This window comes from Triturus cristatus, chromosome 2_1, assembly GCF_964204655.1.
Source record: "Triturus cristatus chromosome 2_1, aTriCri1.1, whole genome shotgun sequence".
Lineage (NCBI taxonomy): Eukaryota > Metazoa > Chordata > Amphibia > Caudata > Salamandridae > Triturus > Triturus cristatus.
In genome coordinates this window covers 686,432,671-686,457,022 of record NC_140581.1, presented here as the reverse complement: position 1 = coordinate 686,457,022, position 24,352 = coordinate 686,432,671, and the positions used below count along the sequence as shown (strand labels likewise).

The 24,352-nt window shown below is 46.8% G+C and overlaps 1 protein-coding gene across 1 annotated transcript in view; it reads right to left on the bottom strand.

The window, feature by feature from the left end:
• Positions 1-24,352, bottom strand: part of TRIM36 (tripartite motif containing 36) — a 640,592-nt gene that overhangs the window by 555,443 nt on the left and 60,797 nt on the right. The gene's annotated exons all lie outside the window — the stretch shown is intronic.

Genomic DNA, 24,352 nt, shown 5'->3' with positions numbered 1-24,352 from the left:
CAAATCTATGAGCTGCAGCGCTCTGTACCACCTAAAGAACAAACATATGCTTTTTTTTCCAGGGCAGGATGAACTCCATTACTGTAATCCATTCACAAGCCGGTGAGAGCAGTAACAGCAGAATACCTGCCCTCAAAAGGGGAACACAGAAGAATGCTTCTGACAGTTTCAGATGAAATAAACAGGTAAAGGAGAGTGCAGAGATCTGGGATGTCAGATGCAGATTAGCCTCAATCGCAATGCTCAAGTTCTAGCCTGATTTTACAGGCCTAGGGCCACTCGGTCTTTTGGCCACAATATGAGCCTGAGAGGCCCATATTAGTACCAATCAATCAAGCGTTTGTTAAGCGCGGCTACTCACCTGTGAGGGTCTCAAGGTGCTGGGAGTGGGGGGGGGGAGGAGGGATTTGCAGGTTCCAGTCCATCAAGGAGGGGGTCCGTCGAAGAGCCAGGTCTTGAGGTCTCTTACGAAGAAGGGAAGCAGTATTGTCTGTCTGAGGGGAGGGGAAGGGCGTTCCAGGCCTTGGCCGCGAGGAAGGAGAAGGAGCGCCCTCCCGATCTGCTTTTTCTGGTGCGTGGGACCACGGCATAGGAGAGCTGGGCTGATCGTAAGGTTCTTTGAGGTGCGTGGAATGTGAGTCGGCTGTTCATGTATGCTGGTCCGGTGTCGTGGAGGGCCTTGTGTGCGTGGGTGAGCATTTTGAAGATGATTCTTGCCTCGATGGGGAGCCAGTGGAGTGTGCGCAGGTGCTGGGAGATGTGGCAGTGTTTTGGCAGGTTGAAGACCAGTCTTGCGGCGGCGTTCTGGATGTTCTGTTGCTTGCAGGTGAGGTTTTTGTTTATTCTGGCATAGAGTACCAACCATCATTAGTTCAGGGATTCAACCTCATCCTATAGCTGCCTATCCATCACCAATCTTCATCATAAAATATCTAAAGAGGGCTGCTTTGAGTCCCACCATAAAGGTGAGAATAGAAACCATGCAACCGGATGAGGTGCCCTAGAGTTTCAATATAGGTGATAAACAGACTTGGTGACAGTGCAAAAAACTGAGCAACTCCACAATTCAAGATAGCTGAACAAAATGTATGGAAAGCATTCGATCCAGTTGAAACAAGAGAAAATCCACCTACTAGAAAGAAGTACCTCTACTTGCGAGCTTTTGGAGATCATTCTCCCTTGAATAATAAAGATGAAATAGGACACAGAAACAGCTTCCATTAGAAGAAGGATATCCAAAACCATCACAAGAAAAAATCCAGTGCTGTGCTGGAGAGAACAGCATAAAAGAAGTCTAGCTGGTTGTTGTGACTGAACATAGAATATAATCTAATAATCTTAGCTGCCTCATGCAAACGTGAAATGGATTGAACTTGAGAAGGCTCAGATCAATCAAGACCTTGTTCTTTTCAAACATGGTGCAACCAGACTAGACATGCAGCTTTTAGGAATTGTCCATTGATCTTTGAGTAGCTCACTAAAGAAAATACTGACCTATTCAGAGAGCAAGCGTGCCGTACAAAGTTTGAGCGGTGAACTTGATTTAAGACTAACACCACAACCTTAACCAGTTGACAGTCCAATGGAATAAATTTAAGAAAGTTGATGGTGGCAATGTAATATTTAAAGAACAGGGCATATAGTTTTTGCCCAGAATAGGATTTCTAATCTTCATCTGGAAAAGCACATAATTCGCTTAGTTCAAAGAAAATGTAATCTCAAGTGTTCGCGCACACAAGTGCCACTGGATGCTCAGTTTTCAAATCTTCTTTTGTTTTTTGGGGGGATTTTAGTACTGCAACAGCATGTGAATAGCCGTATGGTTCCCAAAGCCTCACAAAGAAAAGATGTGCTCTCAGGCTGCCCTTGCTGGTGAGTTTTATATTAATGAAATGGCTCACAGCGCGTTTTGATCGCAAGACGGTCTTGTTCATGACTATCTTGCGGTCAAAACGCACTGAGCTGTTTCCTTAATAAGATTCAATAGCAGCCTGAATACGTGTCTTTCCTTTGGGAGACATATATGTGCATATGTACACTATTTTCCACTGAAAAACAACAGTTAAAGTGATGTTCTAGTTAAGTGTTGGCATGATACAGGAGTTAACATTACAAAACCCAAAAACACCTGAAATAATGAATGAATGAGGACATTTATATAGCGCACAGCTACTCAACAAGAGTGTACCGGCGCTCAGAAAGGCCTTCCCAACATCCCCAGATGCTAAAGCTGAAAAGTGCTGCTAAAGGATGGACATTCATAGACGGAATAACTAGGTTTTAAGCAATTTCCTAAATGTGGCTAAGTAAGTCACAGATCTCCGTGACAAAGAGAGCGAGTTCCAAGCCTGTGCTCCTAAGAGCCTGAAAGAAATTCCGCCTGAACGGGCACCTAATATTCTCGGCACAGAAGCCAGGTTCAGGGAGGAGGAGATCAGGGTTCTGGGTGGTGCGTATTGGGTTACTCTTTTGCGAAGGTAGCCCGCACCGCTCTCATGAAAGGCCTTGAAAAATAACACCAAAGCCTTGAACCTGATCCTCTTAATCACTGGAAGCCAGTGAAGAACTTTAAGATGTGGAGAAATATGGGTCCTAGGCTTAAGCATAAGAACTGTTCTGGCGGCTGCGTTTTGGTCCACCCGCAGGCACCTAAGCAGATATTCAGGAAGGCCCAGATACAGGACATTGACAGAGTCCAGTCTGGAAATAACCAATGCCTGGACCACGGTCTTCCTAGAGTCCAAAGGCAAGAGTAGGAGAAATTTTCTCAGCATCCGTAGAAGGCCAAAGCAAGTTCCCACTACCAATTGGACTTGGGCTTACATAGATAGGGAATCGTCAATCGAAATGGCCAGATTTTTAACCGTGTGTTGGGCGGAGAGCGGAGGTGACATGTCTGCTGGCCACCAGTGTCTCCATTCATATGAAGGAGATCCCCAAAAAAATCATTTCAGACTTCTCCGGGTTACATTTCAGTTGGCAGATTTTGATATTCTTGCCCTCAAAGTTATCTCCCCTGTCATAGGTAAACAGGAGCTGCATATCGTCGGCGTAGGAGATAATTTTAGCACGGTATGCTTCAGCCAGAGATGCAAGAGGGGACATATACAAATTAAATAGGCTACCTGTGAAGAAAAAGAAAAAAAGCTTAAAGAATAAAGAAACGTGTGAGCAATTTCATTTGGTGGAACTGATTTCTTGCCATTAATGTGTGCGGATCAAACTAATTTTGTACATTCATGATGTGAAAAGCTTTTCACAGACAACAAAACTATGAGGTCTTGTTTCTTTTCATCATTGCACCATATGTAAATAATCTCCGGAGACATAAATAAGTGCGGTTTTATTTCCAAGACCTATATTGTAAATCCTTTACAAATTAAATAGCGTGGGACTTAAAATGGAGCCCTGCAGGACCCCACACTAAGACTGGGGATTACAGCCGCAAAGGGCGGTGTCCATATCTCCTGACCTCTATCTTCCAGAAAGGAAGAGAGCCATTTTAGAACAGAGCTGCAGATACCGAGATCCTGCATCCTGTCCAGGAGCCTATTATGGGGAACGGTATTAAAGGCCGCTGTCAGGTCTAATAAGATCAGGATGGCTTTTCCTCCCACATCGAAGCTTTCTTTGATGTGTTCAGAGACCTCTAATAGTGCGGACTCAGTGCTATACTTCATTCTAAAGCCAGACGGACTGATATGTAAAAGGTTATTCATTTCCATGTAGTCCGTGATAACCATGTTCACATATTTTTCCAGAACGTTGGAAAATGCTGGCAGCATGGAAATGTGCCTATAATTCGCTAACACTTTGGGATCAGCAGAAGGCTTTTTAAGCAATGGCAGGATTTTTGCCCGCTTCCATAAAGAAGGCAAGTGACCAGTGGCTAACGAGGGTTTAAGTATTTTATTTACCACCGGATTTACGGCTGTAGCCACAGTTGCTAACAGTTTTGCAGGGTACGGGTCGACTGGGGAGCCAGACTTGAGGTCCTTGATAATAGCCAGTGATAATTTAGGTTGCAACCAGGGAAACTGCAGGAGAGCAGGGGTAGCTCCAGATGTAGGTTCTGGGGTAGAGGCTGATAAAGCTTCATGATCATGGGGCAATTACCTGGCAAAGTATTCTTGACTAGTCACAATCTTCCCATAAATAAAAGTCACTGGTTGGTGTGTCCATTCGGGAGAAAGCGGAAGAGCCTTGGCCACTGACGGCGGGGCAGTAAGGCTTTAACAATATTAGACAGCTCCTTGCTTTTGTTGCTAGATGACTCGATTTTGACTGTCAAGTAGTTTTTTTTGCCTCATAAGCCTTTGTATAATGGGACATCACTTATAATTTAGTGAACTAACTATAAATTGAGCCCCCTTCATGTGTTTCGTATGACCTCACAATTACATCACTCATGACATGTTTAATTAAATAATTGATGACATCACTGCTTATATTTAAATAAAAAAATTGTTGAGATTACTAATGAGATCAACCAATGATTCTGACAGTGTGCTCTATGCTTTGTGATTGAGGAGTAATACAACAATCGAAATTGATGGTAGCACTTTTATAAGCTTGTCTGTAAGCTTTTGAAAGATGTGAAAAAATTGGATATTTCAGAAGGGAAGTACTTTTGATGAAAGTCGTATTTTTACCTGTATTCTCCCAAAGGATGGCTGCACCTACGGAGAGCTGGCCGCTGAACATCACTGAACAATACACTCTTTGGTTAACCCCTATTTTATGTTGAATGCAGGATCCGGTGTGACACCAGGCCTTGCGGACGTCCACTGCATATGGCCAGAGTCTGTGCATAGTGGGGGTTGGCCGCTTGTGGACGGATGGGTACAGACCCTTGCCAGAAGCTTAGCCCTGTATCAAACTTGGCTTGTGCATGGCTTAAGAGTATGTGCAGTGTAGGTTTGATGCTTGCGACCTTGCCAGAGCCTAAGCACTGAGTCCAACTGGAGTTTATGATTGAGATGTCATGAATGAAGTTGTGAACTATACCCTTTTGACCTTAGTTTTTTCAGTAAATCTATATATTTGTCTGCAAGAATGTTACTATTTTAAAATTAGGGAGCTGAAAAACATAGGTGGAAAGAGGATGCTGTACTTATGCAGATATCTCTTCTTTAACCATTTTTATCCCCTTTAAAATACATTACTACTCAAAAAACATATCTCCCCTCTGATTTTGAACCTGCTGGTTTCAAGCCTGCATTATTATGTCAATGCTCATTTATGTCAAACTGCTCCTCCGGAAAGGCTTTAAATTCAACAGCTCTTATTCCAACTAAATGGCATTCAGGAGTGCCTCACTTTACTCTACAAAATGTTAGTGCTCTAGTCCGTTAGAACTCTGTGGTGACTCTGCTCTGCAGTTGAGTAATAGGGAGTTAACGGACAGGCTGTCACTGGTGTTGGAAGTACATGTTTCTCTTCATTTCAGAATGCCTTACTGACATGGGTGAGGAAGATATTTGAGAACTCGTAGAAAATTTGTCCTAACTTTAGCTTTCTAGAACACCAACCATAAATCAGATAACATAACCCACTTCAACTTGTTCATTTCTAAAGGAAATTCTTTATGTTATACAGCTTTGATTTCATCACGATGATGTTCAGGTTTGCCGCACATTTGACATAAAGATAGAATTTTAGCACTTTAGTTGTTCATTTCAAAACCGGGGGAAGTTTCAGTAGAACATAAGGTAATCAACTGACCAGCTGCAGCTGCTGAAAGGACAGGCTAACAGACTTTTTTCTTTCATGGTTGAGGAAGATAGTGTGAACGTATAGAAAATGTGTTCTCATTTTAGCTTCTGGAGCACTTTCCATAACCACTATGAGAAAATTTTGAGAGAAAGCAGTTTCCTCTCAAACATGGTTCATTAAATCCCAACAGATGTCAACGTTTTCCACACGGTAAAATCATCTGCGAACTCGCCAGAATTCATAAAATGAGTACACCACCACCAACAAATGATTTATATTATGATTAAAACCTGTTATCTCCATTTACATTTGCTCCTTTTTGTGATCCAGAAAACCTGGCATTCGTTACAAAGCATTTTAATGGGGATCATACCCCCCCCTTCCCCCCCCCCTTCCCCCCCCCCCCCCAAGACCTTCAATGGCTGCCACAATGGGTTTTCCATATTGTGGCCAGTTAAACAAGATGCTAACATCCCTCCCCCACATGCCTCTGAGGGACTGAGTAATGGCAGCCACAATATGTGCTTCATGTTTTGGCCACACAATCAGGATTGACTATTCCCCTTAAACGGGACTTTCATAGCATATCTGGACACCAGAATTTCAGACATACTTTACATTTTTACCCCTACATGCTCAACCCTTTTCTCGACCTAAATGCTAATTTCTTGAAAATAGCTGAAAGTACTTACACAAATCACAAAAAGCATGCTTTCTGAATACATTTTTTTTTTTTAACAAAGCTGGTGTATTTCTTCTCTGCTATTTTTTCTGTATCGGAGAGCAAATTTTCCTATGGGAATTACCATGGAAAATTGCATTCTTTTTTGTCGTCCTCCCCCCTTTTTCTTGGCCCCACCATGACTTTCCACGAAGAAGGAGAGGAAGATGAACTTTTGTTTGTCAAGCTTTGTGCAGGTTCATCAGGCAGTGCTAAAGTTATAGCAAAGCACAAAATGTTCTTCCTAACTAACTATACCTCACGCCCTTTGCATGCACAAGTTGTACTCTCAATCACGTGCAACTATATATATTTTTTATGGTTGGCGGTCAACAATATCGTCTTGTTAGTACCTGATATTGTGGTTTATGCAGAAACTACCAGCTACTTTCCCTAGCTCACTGCTTTCACTGTGTCCCACAGCATTGTGGCGTGAGCACTAGACGTGCATGCAAAGTCGCAGTCATTTTTAGGTTGAGCCTAGCGCAGCGTGCATGCGCTGCTCTAGGAAATCGGCCTCTTCGAATCACTTCAGCTTTTCTACAAGCTTGTGCGTGTGGTGCTCACACTCTATTGGCCTTTGCGTCTGGGTTTAGCACACAATTGGCCAAAGGCATGTGGTTGTCCCAGCTTTTTGCGAAATGTTTACTCCCAGAGCATTTTGCTCTCGGGAGCCAGCAGCGGCGCACAGGAGCCATCTGTTTTGGGTCAGGTTTCATTTCCAGACCTTGCCGCTTTCATTAGAAGGCGCGTCCCCTCCACCCCACCTCCACAAGAGTGTGCGTCGCTTTAACTTTCGCAGCCGCGCTTGTTTCCCTTTGCACCAACGGCACCGCTTGCATGGCGCCTTCAATTTGACCTATTTATCGTTTGCTGATGCACTTTTTTTCCAGTGAAGTGGTCCTGTGCCGTGAATACACCTTTAAAACGGCTGCGCTATATTTTCCACACATTTAATTTCATACGGTTTCGGCTGCCTGGGCAGCACGCAGCATGTATGGGAGGCGTAACATGTGCCACTTCATTCTTTCTTTCAATTGCTCCTACCAAGGTTGCAATCATGTACACATTCATTGCCATCGTTTCACGATGTTAGACGATGTGAAACAATGGCAATGAATAGACAGACATTTTGCTGACAGTAACGTATCTTCTGGCAGACTGGATTGGCATCGATATTTGACGACAGCTTGCTTGTAGCTAAAAGGCATGTCTTCTCAACTGGAATAAATTGTCTTAGCTACAGGGTGTGGTATCTGACTTGGGAACAGACATAGCGGCGAGGCACATACTAGCTCGCACTGAAGCAAGCGACAGGGGTGAACTCACACAGTGATTTGAAAAGTCCTTGACATGCCCTCTCAGTGGGTGGCAGTGTACCGCATTGAGATGTAAAGACCAACTCCTCAGCAACTGTAGAGCTCTATAAGTTACATCCCTTGTTCCCTCCCTCTTGTTTCCCTTCTCACCGCTTCTCAAGAGGCACCCCTTGCTGCCCTGAGAGCCATCGATGCCACTCCCATGTCTCATACATCCCATGTCCTTCCAGCGGAACCAGGAACAACCTGTGTCTAGCACCCTACAGTGTGGTCAGACCTGCGTGTCTCAGCTTATGACGGGGGCGTGGACGAGGCCGTGGCCTGCCTGCTGCCTGTCGGTTTACTTAGTTGAGCGGTATTGCGTTGTAATTTCGAATATGTACAGTTTTTTACCCCAAATGGGACTCTTACTGGAAAACATTTCAATTCTGTCGCCGTTACATTTTAAACACATTTGATTTACTGTTGTAAACATCAGCGTGGTGTTGGCTCCTGTTAATTCAGACGTGTCTCGCCCAAGAAGCCATGGAGTGTAATGGACTCTGCTCGGCCCAGGACCTGTGTGGTGAAGTAAGGTGGCTGGACTCGACCGTCCATAAACGCTAGTCCAGTTTGTGGATGGCAACAAGAAGCTCTTTTTGGTCCCCTATAAGTTTCTGTGATGGGGCATTAACTAGTTTGTTTGTTAAAGTTCAAATACGACCTCTACACTGTAACTGAGACTCAGCATATGTGTTTGTTGACATAACCGTATTACAGTTTTTGCTTTGTGGCATTTTAGAAAGAACATTCAGTTGTATACCTTAGGCTGTCATAACGAGACAGTGTTGTTAACCAATCTTACTTGCACATTCATTTCTTTTACTTTTTTTTCTTGATAAAATGTTCAAATAACTGCTTTTTGCCCACAAAATTAAACCGTGCACGCACATAGGCTTTCCTAAAAAGGCACCAAAAACTCCAGCCCTTTATCAAAAGTATCAGCCGTGCAGTATTTTGTTGAGGGTGCACAACTTGCAACACAGACCTCTTCTGACTCATGTTTGTGATGTTCTTTTTTGAGTGTACAGCCTAAATCTAATGGGGTTAGTTCAGGGTAAGGGGTCCTTTCCCCCATCTGCCATGTGGTAGTCTAAAGTGTTGCCTCATTATTAGATTTTCTAGCAGCTTGGAGAAACACAAACAAGTGGCCAGCTATTACCAAATGAGTCTCTTCGATTTTATTTTACAAGCACTGCACTACCACCTGCTTTTCCTACTGCCCACTCCAGCCCTGCCCGCTGCCCCAGGAATTTCTTCCCCTCCTACTTAATTTCAGCTGCAGCGTTGTATGTATGCTTTCATGTGCACATGCTCTTCAATACTTGTTGTTTGGCGTAGGTCATCTTGCATGATTATGTTGATTATCCACACAGTTGCACGCCACACAATTCAACTCCATACATTTCCAATCCACACCACAAAATAAATTCAACACCAAACCAAATAATTGAACTCAACACAACTACACAAAACAACATACATCCAATACACACCACAAAATGACACATGCCACAAAATTCAACAGGACACCACATAATTAAACTCCACTACATAGCACTCCGCAACACAAAATATCTTTCCACATAATCCCACTCCATAAAACACACAATCCCACTCCACATATTGTAGTGCACTCAATACCGCATAATTACACTACACAAATCCACACCACACAATTGCACTCCATACAGATCCACAGCTAACAATTCAAATCCAACACACATAATTCAACTACACACCACATACATACACTTCATAACACAGGGGTAAAACACATTGTCATTCACAACGCAATAGCTAAAACTCAAGCTAATGCAAGTACATAATGTCTTCCTGGCTATATAGAAAGTAACAAAAATGCTTTTAACACTTTTTGCATAACTTTTGCACAGCAGCCATAGTGCTCTACAACATACTTACAGACACTGGCAGAGCCAGTGGCTTTATCTACACACTTATAAGATCCCAAAGGCGAGACCTATTGGCTATGCCAATGCTTGTTTTTCATGTTAATGTTTCCTGTCAACAAGGCCGGTTCTCGACCTTATTCCGACCTCTGCTTGTTTATCCAGTCCCCGCCTAAGATCATTAAAGTCTTATCCATGTTTGCGAGTCTACAACTGCTCGTTTTAAAGGTATGTACGCAGACAGCCAGATCAATGTCGATCCGTTCTCTCGAGATCTTCTGAGGTGAGGTGAAAAGCTGCAGCTGCCAGGGATCTCCGGGAGGGAAGGGGAAAAATGATGTTATCAAGTGCCTTGCACACAAAGGTCTCAGCATCTTCCGAAGCTACACAGTGCTGGGACTCCCAGATTGAACTGGTTACACTCCTTAAAAAGACTACATGACATGAATACCCCTCCACGTGCTCCCCGTTTGGTCGTTTTCTTTCAGCTTAAATGCCGTACGAGGGCTGCTCTGTTCATCCAAAACTTGTAATTAGAAACAATAGAAAATAAGATAAAGCCGTTCAAAAGATCTTAAGTCCCGTTTCCAGTGCTCGACCAAAAATACAGGATCACGATTAGTCGATTGCACAATAGGAATATCTGTAACTGGCCAAGTTGCACTGTGCAGCAGTCTCTCAGTAAAACATTCCTATCCGTCCCATTAGGTCGCGGCAGTGCAGTTTCACGTTTGGGGGTTTGACACTGCAGGAATGAAACTGAACTATTGCAAACAATATACACAGAGTGAGTGGTCTTTGAGACCACCCCGTTCAACCACTGGCTTCGACCTGCTCTTTCCGTGACTTACTTGAGACTTTGTCAATCTATATTTGACTTACCCTAGTGGAGTATAATTATCTCTTACCTAATGCAGTTGTCAGTTTTTCGCTTGAGTACTTGCATTGAACTTCAAGTATAGCGCTCTCTGCTTTTGTTGATACCCATCTCTGTGTCTCAGTACAATGTGTGAACGCTGTTGAAGTGACAAAAAGTTTGAAATAGCCTGCAGCTGCCTAAATGAACATAAGTCCAAATTTGGACTTATCTGCACATACATTTACATTATATTTCTACAGATGGCCCTAGAGTATATCACCCTAGGCGACATATAAGACAGCTCTCCGATAAACGAAAAACATTTTTTCTCATGTGGTCAGTAAGAGGCAATATCATAAACTAAAAACAAATACTATAATTTACTGTTAGAAAGTTTTATATTACTCTGAGATCACTGCAGTAACCATCCTTATAGCTGCCATCATGGAAAGTTTTAGGATACAGGCACCCCTGGCCAATCCAAGGGTGCCATATCATCGCTCCACCCTTGTCCTCACCCTCCTGCACAGCATTCTGGGGAAAACCAAGGAGACTTCAAGATGTCTGTGGAGAGAGCTTCCAAGTGAGCCTCTGCCCTGCCCCTTGATGACATAGCTGCCTGAGCTCTTCTCACCCTAACTTAAAAGGCGAGCCTCTCCTGTGTTAGCTCTAGCGGTCTGGCCCACCTTCTTTGTTCCAGTGAGTCTGTGTGACAATCTAATTAACAGGTTCAGTTTTGTCCTTAACCCTTCCTTTCTACAGGAACTGGGTCAAGCACTTTTAATTGCTGTAGTGTGTGGATTGTGTGAGACTGTACTCTCTCTCACATGCACAGCCCGCATAGGTGCACCCAGGCATGTGCATTTTCTTAAAAGGCAGGCACTGGTGGTTAACACGCAGTGAGACTCAGGCAATGGGACTCATTCACGTTAATAGTCCAAAAACAGGGTAGTCAAAAGCGAATAATCCTTGGGGACAAAGTGCGTGGAACCAATTAATAGTTGATAGCTTGTTTTTTTGGGGTCATAAAAAAAGGTCTTACCTTGGTGTTGCAGAAGGATGTCTCGTCCAAGGTCAGTTTCCCAGTTGCAGACACTCTTTGAAAGGTATTTGGCGTTAATGGGTGGGGGGAGGTGAAGGGGGGGGGGGAGGAGGTTGCTTGTTGAAGAATTGCAGCTACAGAAGTCCTGACATTGTGCTTATCTGGCCACAGTTTACCAACTAGTCGATTTTTGGTAAATATAGTGAAATAGGCCACAGGTAAGTTTGAGCAGACCCTACTTCCGCCCCAAATTCAAACTTTGAATTAATCAAGGAAAGGTATTGAGGGAATTATTAAACAAGACAATTTTAGCCTAATCATTTGCAGCACCTTCAGTCCAACTTAAGTGTTATATAAGCAACTGAGGATGTGTGTGGCGGCCTGGCATCTAAGCAGCAACAGGATAATTCCTAACCCTTCCACATAATTTTGTCACTACAGTAATGGAAAACACGACTTGACAGAGTTAAGCACAAATAAAAATATATGGCATCATATGAACTTTAATGGGATGAATAGGAAGAGTTTAGTAGGGGCCTATTAAATGGTGTAACGTGGCTAGTTAAAAATATGATTGTAGGTTCCTAGGATGACCTTAGGAAATGTGATTTATTTGATATCTTTTGAATAGTGTTTTCTTTTCTTAGCATCCACCTTCACAAAAAGCGAAATCGAAGCATTTCCTAGAATCAGTTTCTACAAGAAGTTATATCACCGGTGTTCCACCAAAATCATCTTTAAAAGAAGTCAGATAAGCAAGCTTCATTTCCCAGCATCCATCTCCACAGGGAATCTTAAGATTCTTGTTTCTGGTCCAGGGAGGACCTGGCTTGGCAGTTCGGACTGAACTGTTCCCATGAGGGGCAGGGTCAAAACTGATTTGCATATGGCTGGGTCCAAACAGGGGTGGCATGGTGAGCAAAAGAACGCTGTATTAAACCCAGATCCTTGTGACTGGAGATGAATGTTTGCATTGTTCAGTATTCCGCCCATCATTTGTTCCTTTTGCTTTTGTCGCCCTAAGTAGGAAGGTTTTGCCCATAAATAGGTCCAATGCTCACTGCGCCACTAAATTCAAGCTAACCTGGCTGATGAGGGGTGATGCCCCGAAACCGGTCCCAGAATTCTTGTTTCTGGTACAGGAAGGACCTAGCTTGGCAATTCGGGCTGGACTGTTCCCATGAGGGGCAGGGTCAAGACTGATTTGCATATGGCTGGGTCCAAACTGGGGTGGCGTGGTGAGCAAAAGAACATTAGATTAAACCAAGATCCTTGTGACTGGGGGTGAATGTTTGCATTGTTCAGCATTCCGTCCATCATTTGTTCCTTTTACCACTGCAGTTTTTAGCATCCGTTTCTACAAGAAGTGAAATCGCTTCTTGCCTCCTCCATACTTCATTCAACTACTTAGGGTCACCTACAGCGTGAACGTCCCCAGCATAGGGTGGATACAGACAAGGGTGTTACATGTTTGGTCTAGGAAGTGCCTTGGGCCAGAAACCCAGATCCACTGCAGCCTCCATAGCAAATGCCTACAAAGTAAGTTCTCATCAAGAGCCTCGGCAAGCACCCATCCCCACAATCACACCAAGACATACACCACACACAGCATTCTCACAAAACACAGACCCAACATCATATACATCCCGCTAACCATCACACACCCTCTAACTATTGAATACACAGTCCGGCATATGCTTTGCAGTACTCCACACTACACTACAGATCTCATCACCAGTCACAACCATGGTACACTCTTTGTCACAGAAACAGGGCTCACCACTGGATCCTAGATATCCTCGTTCCCACAAGCTAAAGAACCAGTGTGCAGTCTGTGCTAATAAGAATGGAGGAGACCCATCATCCAGAAGTACTCTTTGTCCTATACCACAAATAACGAGGTGACATTCAATTCCATGGACCTCCTCATATGTCCCTTCCCACTCTCCACACCATGGTCCACCCCAACTACTGGCCTTCTGGACAAAACTGTCCAGTTTGCTGGACTTTATAAATCTATTCTCAGGCCTCGTGAACAAATTATCTATCTGACATGCACACACCACTATCTTCATTGACTTTAACTTCTCAATCTCATTAACATACCGAATCTTGTACAGCATGTCACCTAGCCACACAATACAAAGACCACATCCTCATTCTTGTCTTCTCAACATCACAACCATCCAGTACAAGCTTTCCCTAACCCTGATTGAACTGACACCTCACCTCCCCAGTCCTCCTGCTCACCATCCAGCAAGAACACCTAGGTCAACCCAGAAAAGAACAACAAACCTTCAGATCCTTTGACTTATCCATTGAAATCCTAAAGCTCAAACTTGTCTTTCGTCCTGCCACATCCACCTCCGACGTCAACACCCTTCTAACCGACTTCAATGCATTTCTGGAAAATTATGTGAGCAAGCAAACTCTAACCAAAACATACCAAGTGCAAGGCAAATCATTAAGCACCCTGTTGCTCCAAAGACCTGTTGACAACAAATGCTCCTTCCGCAGACAGGAAACAAAATGGAAGAAAAACAGAGCCCTCGATGACCTGATGCTACTGAAGTTCCTCAAGGTAACGTAGACAACTCTTCACATCTGCCAAAGCCAAGCACTGTTCCCAAATCATCAAGAACACTACCTATAGAAGCAGAATGATCTTTAGGACAATCAAGCACTTCATCAACACCCTACGTGACTTTCCTATCCCTCATTTAATGGAGAAGTGCAATGCCATCAACATCTTCTACAATAGGGGGCGTGGCTTGGCTGCCGAGCGGAATGGCTGCCTGAAACCGCAGCTCCGCCGATCGAGCACAGAAATCCTTCAATTATTTGCTGAACTGGGGTGCGGGCTCGGACCTCCCCGCCCGAGACGGTAGTCCAGGGTGTCCGCCCTGTGCGCTGGCTGTTCTGACCCCGTCGGAGACGTGTGGGCGGAGAGCGGCCCGCAGGAAGCACCGAGACGCGGCGGCCTACAACAATCGCGAGAACCGGGGCCTTGCGTGTGGAGGGCCCGAAACCTGACCGAGGGGTGAGGCAGAGGCTGTTCGACCGCCCCAGGAGACGCGCGCCCCGCCGGATGTTCACCCCCTGCGGCTGAAACAGTGAGGCTGGGACAGTGGCGTCTGGTGTGGAGGAACACTGACAGTGGACTGGAGGTGCGTCTAGGGGAGAGACCCGAACGCTCTGCGGCGCTCTGGGAGCTAGCTGACTGCCGTGGACGGCGCAAAGGGCCACGATGCTTGCGCTCGGCAAGCGCTGCTGGGCCCTGCTCTGGGAGCACGTGTTGCCGAACCTCATGGTCTGAGACTCTGATTTGTTCCTTTCTATCGCCTGCCCCTGGAGTGCATACCGGTGAACAGTGGCAGGCCCGATCGGATAATTGCAGTGGCGGCCATCTTCCCTGACGCCGTAGTGTGGCGGAGTTCTATGGTCGGAGGCTCCGGGGCGACGATCGGAGAGACGTGGTCTGCTGCCGTGCCTGCCCCGGCCAAACTGCAGTGCTGTTGAGGCGTTGACCTGGGATGCGGAAAGTGAACGGCTGCACGAGTATCGGTCTGTACTGTGACTCCCCCCGCTTGGTCCGCTTCTCTGTGCCCGGTGCGTGCCCCGACACTGGGGGCACAGCCCTCTTACCTACCAACAAGGCCTAACCGCCCTGCTGCCCTCGACGAGACGCTGGTGGTTGGCGACAGGCGGCGACTGGTGTAGTGTGAGGAGATCGCAGCTCGGCTGCCCACACACCCTACCGGCGCTGGGTGGCGTCCGGTGAGCGGCCATGGGCAAGCCGGACACGCGGCAGCCGAAAATCACCTTCGACAAGTCCAAGCAGAAGCCGCCGGACCCAGACCCAGACCACCGTGAGGTTGAGTCTTCTCGAGCAGACCGGAGTGGTACTCAGGATGTAGACATTAAAGCCATGTTTCAGGAACTAAAAACAAGTTTACATGGCATCGATGGCAAAATGGATGTGCTGGCGGCCCGCATGGACGGTATCACGTCTCGCATGGACAAACAAGAAGGAAGAGTGGAATCGCTCGAAACACGTGTGGCCGACACGGAGGAAAATCAGACCGGCCTTGCCGGCCAACTGCGGGGCATGGATAAGATCCTGACACTCATACAACAGAAAAATGAGGATTTGGAAGCGCGCTCGAGGCGCAACAACGTCCGCATCACCGGTGTGGCGGAAACGACGGACATAACAAACATGGAGCTTTTTGTTGAACAAATGTTTAAGGATCTGTTTGGGTCGGGTTTGTCTTCGATGTTCCTGGTCGAGAGGGCTCACAGATCATTGGGGCCCAGGCCTAAGCCAGGTGCACCGCCCCGGCCTATTATTGCACGAATCTTAAATTATAGGGACCGGGACGTGATCTTACGGATGGCAAGAGACATGACAGACGTGCAATACAAGGGCAACCACATTGCATTATATCCGGACTATACGATGCAGGTTCAGGCCGCTCGAAGGGAATTTTTGCCGGTGAAGAAACTTTTTCAACAGGCGGGCACCAAATACTCCCTCATCTACCCTGCAAAACTCCGGGTCCAAGGTCCCGGTAAACCGTCCTTCTTTGTTGATGCGAAGGCGGCTCTGAAATATGCCAAACAACTGCTAAAGGACCAAAAGACTCAGGCACCTGCAGATGATCCGGACCAGCGGGACAGGCTAAGTGATGTTGAATGACTGTTCATGTATGCTTCTTGTTAAGTCGCTGGGTATTGCCTGTCCGCGCCGGGCTGGGCCATAGAGACTGTTGAATTCCCTGGAGGATCAATTTCAGATGCTGGAAGGGAGCTAAGTAGGACTGCGGGATCGGGAGGGGGGGGGGTCCTTGAGCTGGTACACTAGGCCCGCGCTCGATCGCCCTGTCATGAGTACAGGGCTTGTGGGTGGCCAACCTGCGTACCCCAAGGGATGATTCCCATTCACCGTTCACATCTAGGGACTGTAGTTACAGTTGTCGTAGTTGGGAGGGGGACCTGGGAGGTCATTGCACAACCTGATTGGGGGGTTGGAGCGGGTGGGGTTGGGGTTTGGGTGTGGTTGGGGGATTTTGTTGAGTTCTATTTAAGTTTCAGAGCTGGGTCAGAGGAGGCGAAAACTGCTATTGAATCGCACATTGTGCACTATACGCTGCCATGTCGACAGTCACCTAGCAAGAGGTGTTCTGGCATTTGCCGGGCAGGATGCCCAGATGGACGGGTGGGATGTGTGCTGTCTATCAGAGAAGGGTTGCAGGTAGTGACGCAACGAGGAACAGGTCCATGGCCTGATCGAGTTTTATTTCAATGCTTGTTGCCGTGCGGAGGTTCCCTACCTTGTCGGCGGGCTTACAGATTGCTGAGGCATGGCCGCCCCCATATGTTGAGACCCGCTGGGCTGGTAATGCTTGCTTTGCGTTTCGGCATGAAGTGGCCGGGTGACTGGGGTGTTGGTATATGTCTGATGCTTGCCCGAACTTTGTTAACACGCCTGGTGCTGTGAATAGCATAAAGTGTATTACCTGGAATGTACGGGGTATGAATGATAGACACAAAGTGAGACTGATACAGGCCTTCCTAATTAGAAAAGGTGCGGACATTTGCCTTCTGCAAGAGACGCACCTGACGGCCAATGCTGCGCAGCTGCTCAGGCACAATCGATGGGGTGAGGTAGTCCACGCTCACTATTCTAACTACTCCAGAGGGGTGGCGATACTCATCAGAAAGGGGCTTCACTGGAGGACGCATGAGGAAATCAGGGACACAGGGGGCAGGTATGTTCTGTTGGTTGGTTCGCTGTGCGGCGCGAGAGTGATTCTGGTGAATGTATATGGCCCGAATGACGATAATCCAGAGTTCTACGAGGAATTGTGGCATAGGGTGCGGACCTGTGGACCGGCAGCGATATTGTGGGGAGGTGACTATAATGTGGTACTGTCGGATACTAAAGATAGGCAGGGCACAACTCGGGAACATCACCCCAGGGCGTCGGAGGCGCTTGGCTATATTATGCAGGAGGCAGGGCTGGTGGACTCCTGGAGGACACTGTACCCTGAGGCCCGCGCCGGTACGTGTATTACAGCTCATCGTGCGGCCTGGTCCAGATTGGACTTCTGGCTGCTGTCCAGAGATTTGCACTCATCGGTATTAGAGGTGACTCACATGCCGCGGTCTCTTTCTGATCATGCCCCGGTGTGCTTGACGCTATCCACGCCGCCGCAGTACATTCAGCCGTTTAGTTGGAGGTTCCCCTCCCGTGCGCTGCGCGACCAGGTCTTCCAGCATTCTTTGCGGGAAAGACTGGAGGAATACTTCGCACTTAACGAGGGCTCAGTAGATTCACCTGGCGTGCTCTGGGTGGCCTGTAAGGCAGTAACCAGGGGTCATTGCATGGCGCTAAAAACTGGGGTTCTGCGCTCCATAAGAGATACCCTGAGCAAGTTGGAATCTGAACTTGCCCAGCTTGAAGCTGCGATGATGGCGGCCCCTTCTGGTGGGGCGAGTGCAGCCTTCAGGACGAAACTGACCAAGTATCAAGAGGAGGCGTAAAGGGAGGTCGCGTTCTTGTCCAAAGATTCTCAGGCCAGACGTTATGGAGAGGGTGATCGAGCTGGACGAACACTAGCCAACATGCTGTGCCCGCCACGTGGGTCGGAGCATATTCTTGAGCTACATGGGTCAGGGGGTGAAGTGATTCGAGACCCTCCGGCTATACTGACAGTGATGACAGATTACTATAAGGTCTTGTATACCTCTAAGGTGACACCTGATGACACTATTATTAGTGACTACCTGGACACCATAGCACTAGCGTGGTTCAGTAATAATGCCCGACAATATATGGACCTACCCTTCACACAGGAGGACATTCGAGCGGTGATAGCCGCTATGCCACTCAGCAAGGCACCAGGCCCCGACGGGCTGACGGCGGCCTTCTACAAGGAATATGCAGACCTACTTGTCCCGCGATTGCACAGAGTTTTTGAGGAAGCGATGGAGCTGGGCATCCTCCCTACCTCGATGCGAGAGGCCCTTATCATTACGCTGCTTAAACCTGGCAAAAATCCTGTAAACCCGGACTCATATCGCCCACTCTCGCTAATTAATCTTGACGCCAAAATATACGCGAAATTACTCGCTGACCGTCTGAAATTTATGCTGCCACAGATAGCGTTGTCCGATCAGTCGGGATTTGTAATGGGGAGGTCCACTTCCCACAATCTGAGAGTACTATTTGGGCTCCTGCATTATTTGGATCCCAAGGTGCAGGCCGCGGCCGCATTGCTTGATGCCACTAAGGCGTTCGACTCATTAGAGTGGAAATTCCTACGGGCGTTATTCACTCGCATGGGTTTCAGCCCCTCCTTTGCCAGGCGTATTGGAATACTCTATAATGACCCGACGGCTAGGTGCGGGTTAATGGTCAGACGTCTGCCCCGATCCCCATAACCAGAGGTACTCGGCAGGGCTGCCCCTTGTCGCCATTGCTGTTCGCCATTGGGATGGAGCCGCTCGCGGCGCGTTTGCGCCAACATCACACTCATCGCAGTATCGGCTTCACGTCGCGTGGCCTGCTGGTATCTATGTACGCCGACGACATAACCATATATATGTTGAATCCATCGGAAAACTTTGACCCACTGATGCGTGAGGTGACAAGATACAGTGGCCTCACAGGTATCGATATCAACTGGTCGAAGTCGGCGATGTTCCCGCTGAAGGACGGTACGAGTCAATGCCATACGGAATTCCCGATTGACTGGGTCACTGATGAGATTAAATACCTGGGCATACGGTTTAGCCGATCGGTGCAGGACATATGGCTGGCCAATTTTGGGGCGGCCGTGGAATGGCTGGAGTGTAAGGTGAGGCGCTGGAAGGCGCTGCCGCTATCTCTGATGGGCCGCATAGCAATTGCTAAAATGGTGGTCGTTCCTAAGTTTCTTTACTTATTCGTAAACATCCCCGTGCCACTCACTAAGTCGTTCTTCCGCCGGCTCCGCTCCGCCTTGATTGAACTGGTCTGGGCGGGTAAGCAGCCCAGAGTGGCCTGGAACCTCCTCACACTCCCCTTCCGTCAGGGAGGACTCGCGGCCCCGGACATGGAGCTATATGCGTACAGTGCTCAGGCCCAATACCTGCACTACTGGCAGCACCCGATCCCTTACCAGCCGCACGTGGCTATCGAGATGGACGTTGCGGCCCCCTGCCCCCTTCGTGCAGCGGTGTATCAGAGATACAGACGCTCCCGGGATGACATTGATACTGTTGAAATGGTACGCTGGGCCTGGTCAAACATTGCCAAACGTGCGGGCGTTGATGATTTATATGCGCCGAGTATGCCCCTTGCGGATAATCCACTATTGGGGCCATTGACGGACGCGGCGGTGGTGCGGCGGGCGCAGGCCTGCGGCCTGAAGGTGGCGGGAGACTTGTACCCGGACGATACCTTCCTTACATTGCGGGATATGGCGGCAGCGCCGGAACCGACGGCCTCGGAGCTTCTTCTCTACTATCAACTGCGGTCTGCCTGCAAGGGCAGGTACCCTATGTTTCCAGATGCTCCGCCGACGCTTGCGGCCTTGGAGGACGTACTCTCGAATTCCTCCGCGCGCAAACTGATCACACGTATCTATAGAGCTACTCAAAACACAGCTCCGGTTGTGCACACTCACTCTAGATCCTCGTGGGAATATGAAGCGGGTATATCTATTACCGAGAAACAGTGGGAGTACTGTTGCTCCCAACTTGAAAACCTATCCCCTAATTATAGGCTGCGGTTGGTGCACTTCAACTATCTGCACCGGACTTACCGTACGCCCATACAACTGTGTAGGATGGGACTACGGTCTGATGCGAACTGTTGGAGATGCGGTGAGAAGGAGGCCACGTTCTTTCACCTCGTATGGGTGTGTGGTCCCATACGCGACTTCTGGATTGCAGTCTTCAATACCGTAAGGCAGATTGTGGGGGTGGAACTGGAGCCGGACCCACTTGTGGCCCTCTTGGGATTCGTTAGAGATGTGCCTAAGGCCTCACGTAGGCTTGTGGCCCTTTTGCTATTACTTGCTAAGCGTCAAGTAGCGCTACACTGGAAGAAGACGATGCCGCCGAAAGTGGCGGCCTGGATAAGAGCGGCGGTGTACTGTAGGGAGCAGCTGACCTCATACTGGGACCAGCTGCCACAGCGCTCGAGGCCTGTAGATATATGGCAGCCACTGGTGGATTGGTTGGCTAGGACGACCGCGTTGGAAGATGAATAGGGGGTCTGATTGTGACTTTGGTGACGTGGCGAGGTTGGAGTTTGACTGTGGTGCGCTGTACGTGGTGATCCGCCTGACATAAGTGATCTGGGGTTTGGGGCTCGCTTTCTGTGGGGGGTTGTCAGTCGATTGCGTTGTCTGGGTGGGCTGTGGGCGCAGCGTGGAGGTGATTATGACATTTCGACTATTCATTGTTTGCTTCCCTTCGACTCTGGCTCTCTGTTAGTTTTGTTTTGTTTGGTTCATTGCAAAATATTGTATTGCTGTTCAAATGTACGACCTCAAATGCTTGGGCGGAGTACCGCCTCGCAAACTAGCTGCCTGCCTCCGGGTTGTTGGCTGAATAGCAGTGTACTCTTCGATGGAATAATAAAGGTTTTGGAAAACAAAAACAAAAAAACATCTTCTACAATAAAAAATACAGAAGATTCAAAAGCGCATCGACAACACCAAGCCTGCTTGTCCCCTGACACACACCGCTGTGGCACATCTCAAAATCATCATAATTTAAATCTGTCTCTTGCAGGCCTCTCTGACATCCTCAACTGTCTCAATGCCGCCACCACCTAAGAATATGATGTTTTATCATTGTCCTTCATTAAAGACCTCCCTGAAGAAAGTCTCTCATACTCAGATACCATTGTCAACATCTTCCTCAATTAAGGCATCTGCCCTGAGGTTCGCAAGACAGACCAGATCCTCCCTCTCCTGAAGAAACCAACACTAGTCCCTGATGACCTCACCAACTACAGTTCCATCAACATTTCATCTGCAAGAGCACTGAAACTCTACTTTGCACAACTTCAAGATCACATCATTGGCAACCATCTCCTGCAAGACTGCCTAACCTGCTTCAGATCATGCTGCAACAGAAAGTCTGCTGCATTAAAAATTATTGGTTATGCTTTCCTGCAAAAGATAAAGATAACTGCCTCCTGCTATTGCTTGACCTCTCTAATGCCTTATACACCATCCCCACCCCATCTTCATCCACACCCTACAGTCTTGATTGGGATACCTTTGCAATGTCTTTCAATGGTTCTCCTCCCACCTATCCAACCAACATCTGTTTGTTTACATAAGCACCTCCAGGACCCAGCAGATCCCCATCACCTGCTGAGTACTCAGGGTTCCATTCGGTCCCCCTCATTCTCTACATGGAGCCCCTTGTGTCTTTACCCATAGACAAAAGAATCAACATTAATCTAGAAGTCAATGACCTACATCTGTATTTGAAAAGTCTATCCTGCACCAGATAGCCAACACCTTGTATTGTGTTTGTCACTATTATCTGCGTGCAGTGTCCACAAATAGTTTGCACAGCATGGAAGACAAGCAGTGGTTTGTGTGTATATGTAATGGACCTCTACAATGAGTACAGATTCTGTCTTTGTCTTTCATTTGTCCCACAGATACAATACACTGAGGAAATTACTCAGAAGGGTTTGTAGGTATTGCATGCCTGAATACTTGTAACACACTGATAGTGGCACTGCCACACTGATTGAAATATAAATTTGCTAGCATTGAAAAGATTGAGGGTTTAGGTCCTACCGGAAGCCATACGACTGTTGAGGCACAGAGACATGGCTGAAACATGTAGACCCAAAAGATGCTGGAGTCCAAATAATGAATGACAACTTCTCCTTGCCACAGGATACTGTAATAATTTAAACTTCTAATAGTGTGTCTGTAGGCAATTTCAAGGTTCAAGGTTGCGCCCACCCAGATAAAGGAGTTATTTGGGTGAGGACTATATGATGAAGCATGTCAGTGTGAATCCCAGTGGGTGAGAGTTCTTTTAAACAACTAGAGACACCTCCATGCAGGAAAGGGATAGAAGCACAAACTAAGAATCCCCTAAGTGAGCTCTCTCTCTGGCATCATCAGCAAGGCCATCCTGTCCAGCACCCCTGCCTATCTGGCTGACAAGCTCACCATCTCCAGAGGTGTTCAGCACACCCGCAGCCACAACAAGAAGTGCAAAAATAAAACATAGCAGCATGCCATCTCGGACTAACCCAGAATCTAAAAAAACATCTACATATCCATCAGGACATCCCCGACCATGCTCAAATTTAGAAAATACCTGAGACACATCTCTTTAAAGAACACTTTATCACGATGCAATAGTCCACTTCCAGTCTTAGAAACCAGCTACCCTTGCCATCACACATTGATTGTATCTTTGTCCCTCACCCTGTACAGCTTTCCACTTTCATTTGGCTAGGTTTGTGCTATACAAATACAGAATATATACATATGTTTAAATTATGGATTTTACCCTTGCAATAGTTTAACAAAAAGTTGCTAGTTTGTAATTTGGCACTCTACAAATCTGAGCTTCATGTACTTTCTCTTCTCATGGCCTACATGTAATTGCCTACGGAAATATTGACTGAAACCAATCCTTCAGAATACGAGGGAGCTCTACACTTCTGCAAAAGTAATGAATGAAGTAGCCTGCAGCAGATTGTACAGCAAACCTTGTATGGAAAGCATAGTCAGCAAGAAAAGTCTTGTGTGACCAGTTAAAAGGCACTATTGTACCAGTATTACTTCTACTGGCGATTATGCAGCATGAATAATTGTAAAGTAGACGCTTGAAATGTATTTAAGGTATTTTGCAACTCATGTTAAAAGCCATTTGTGATAATGTTATGGAAGGATGGGCCATTTTACGATGTGTTTTTACTCTTCATGTTTTTGTGAAAGCGAAATAATGGGAGAGGAGTTGGCGTAACGGCTAGGGCGGTCGACCACAAATCTGGAGAACCCGGTTCGAGTCTCGGCAACGACGCTGAACATCCAGTGGTTCTGGGCAAATCACTTAATCTCCCTGTGCCTAACAAAAAAATGAATGTTTCCTCCTGTAACGCAACTGGTGCTATGTAAAGCGCTCTGATCGCCGATTCGGGTCAAGTTCCCGCTATATAAAACATGGTAAAAAATTTTTTTTTTTTTAATTTAATTTATTGAAAATAATGAAAAAATTCTCATGGCTTTAGTTCTGGGCTTTGTGATTCTGGAGCATGTCACACCGTTGGGTATGTAGGTTACCATGTCTGCTTTGAAGGTGTTAAACCAGCCAGGCATTCCTCTGAATGAGTTGTTTATAGAAAGTCATAGTGACCAGCAAAATGACACAATTTTAAACATTGTTTCTGAAAAGCTGATCTTATAGAGACTTCTAGCTGCAGATTTCTTACCTTTGAAATCCCCAGGCGTCTAGCTGGATCCGGAAACCTTTGCTCTAGCAATACCCCTTGGGCGTGCCGTCAGGTGGCTCCATTCGGCTCCGCGTGATGTTGTTGGTGTTGTTAGCGCCGGTTATGACATAGCGGTCACCTATATAGGCGCCACCCAGGCGTGCGGATGTTAGTTCTTTTCTTTCCGTGCCAGTTAAGTGCCGATCTGGGAAGAACTATCCCTCGGTCGCTTTTTGACTTTTTGTCGACTTTGTATTTTGTTTTACTTTGTGTGCGAG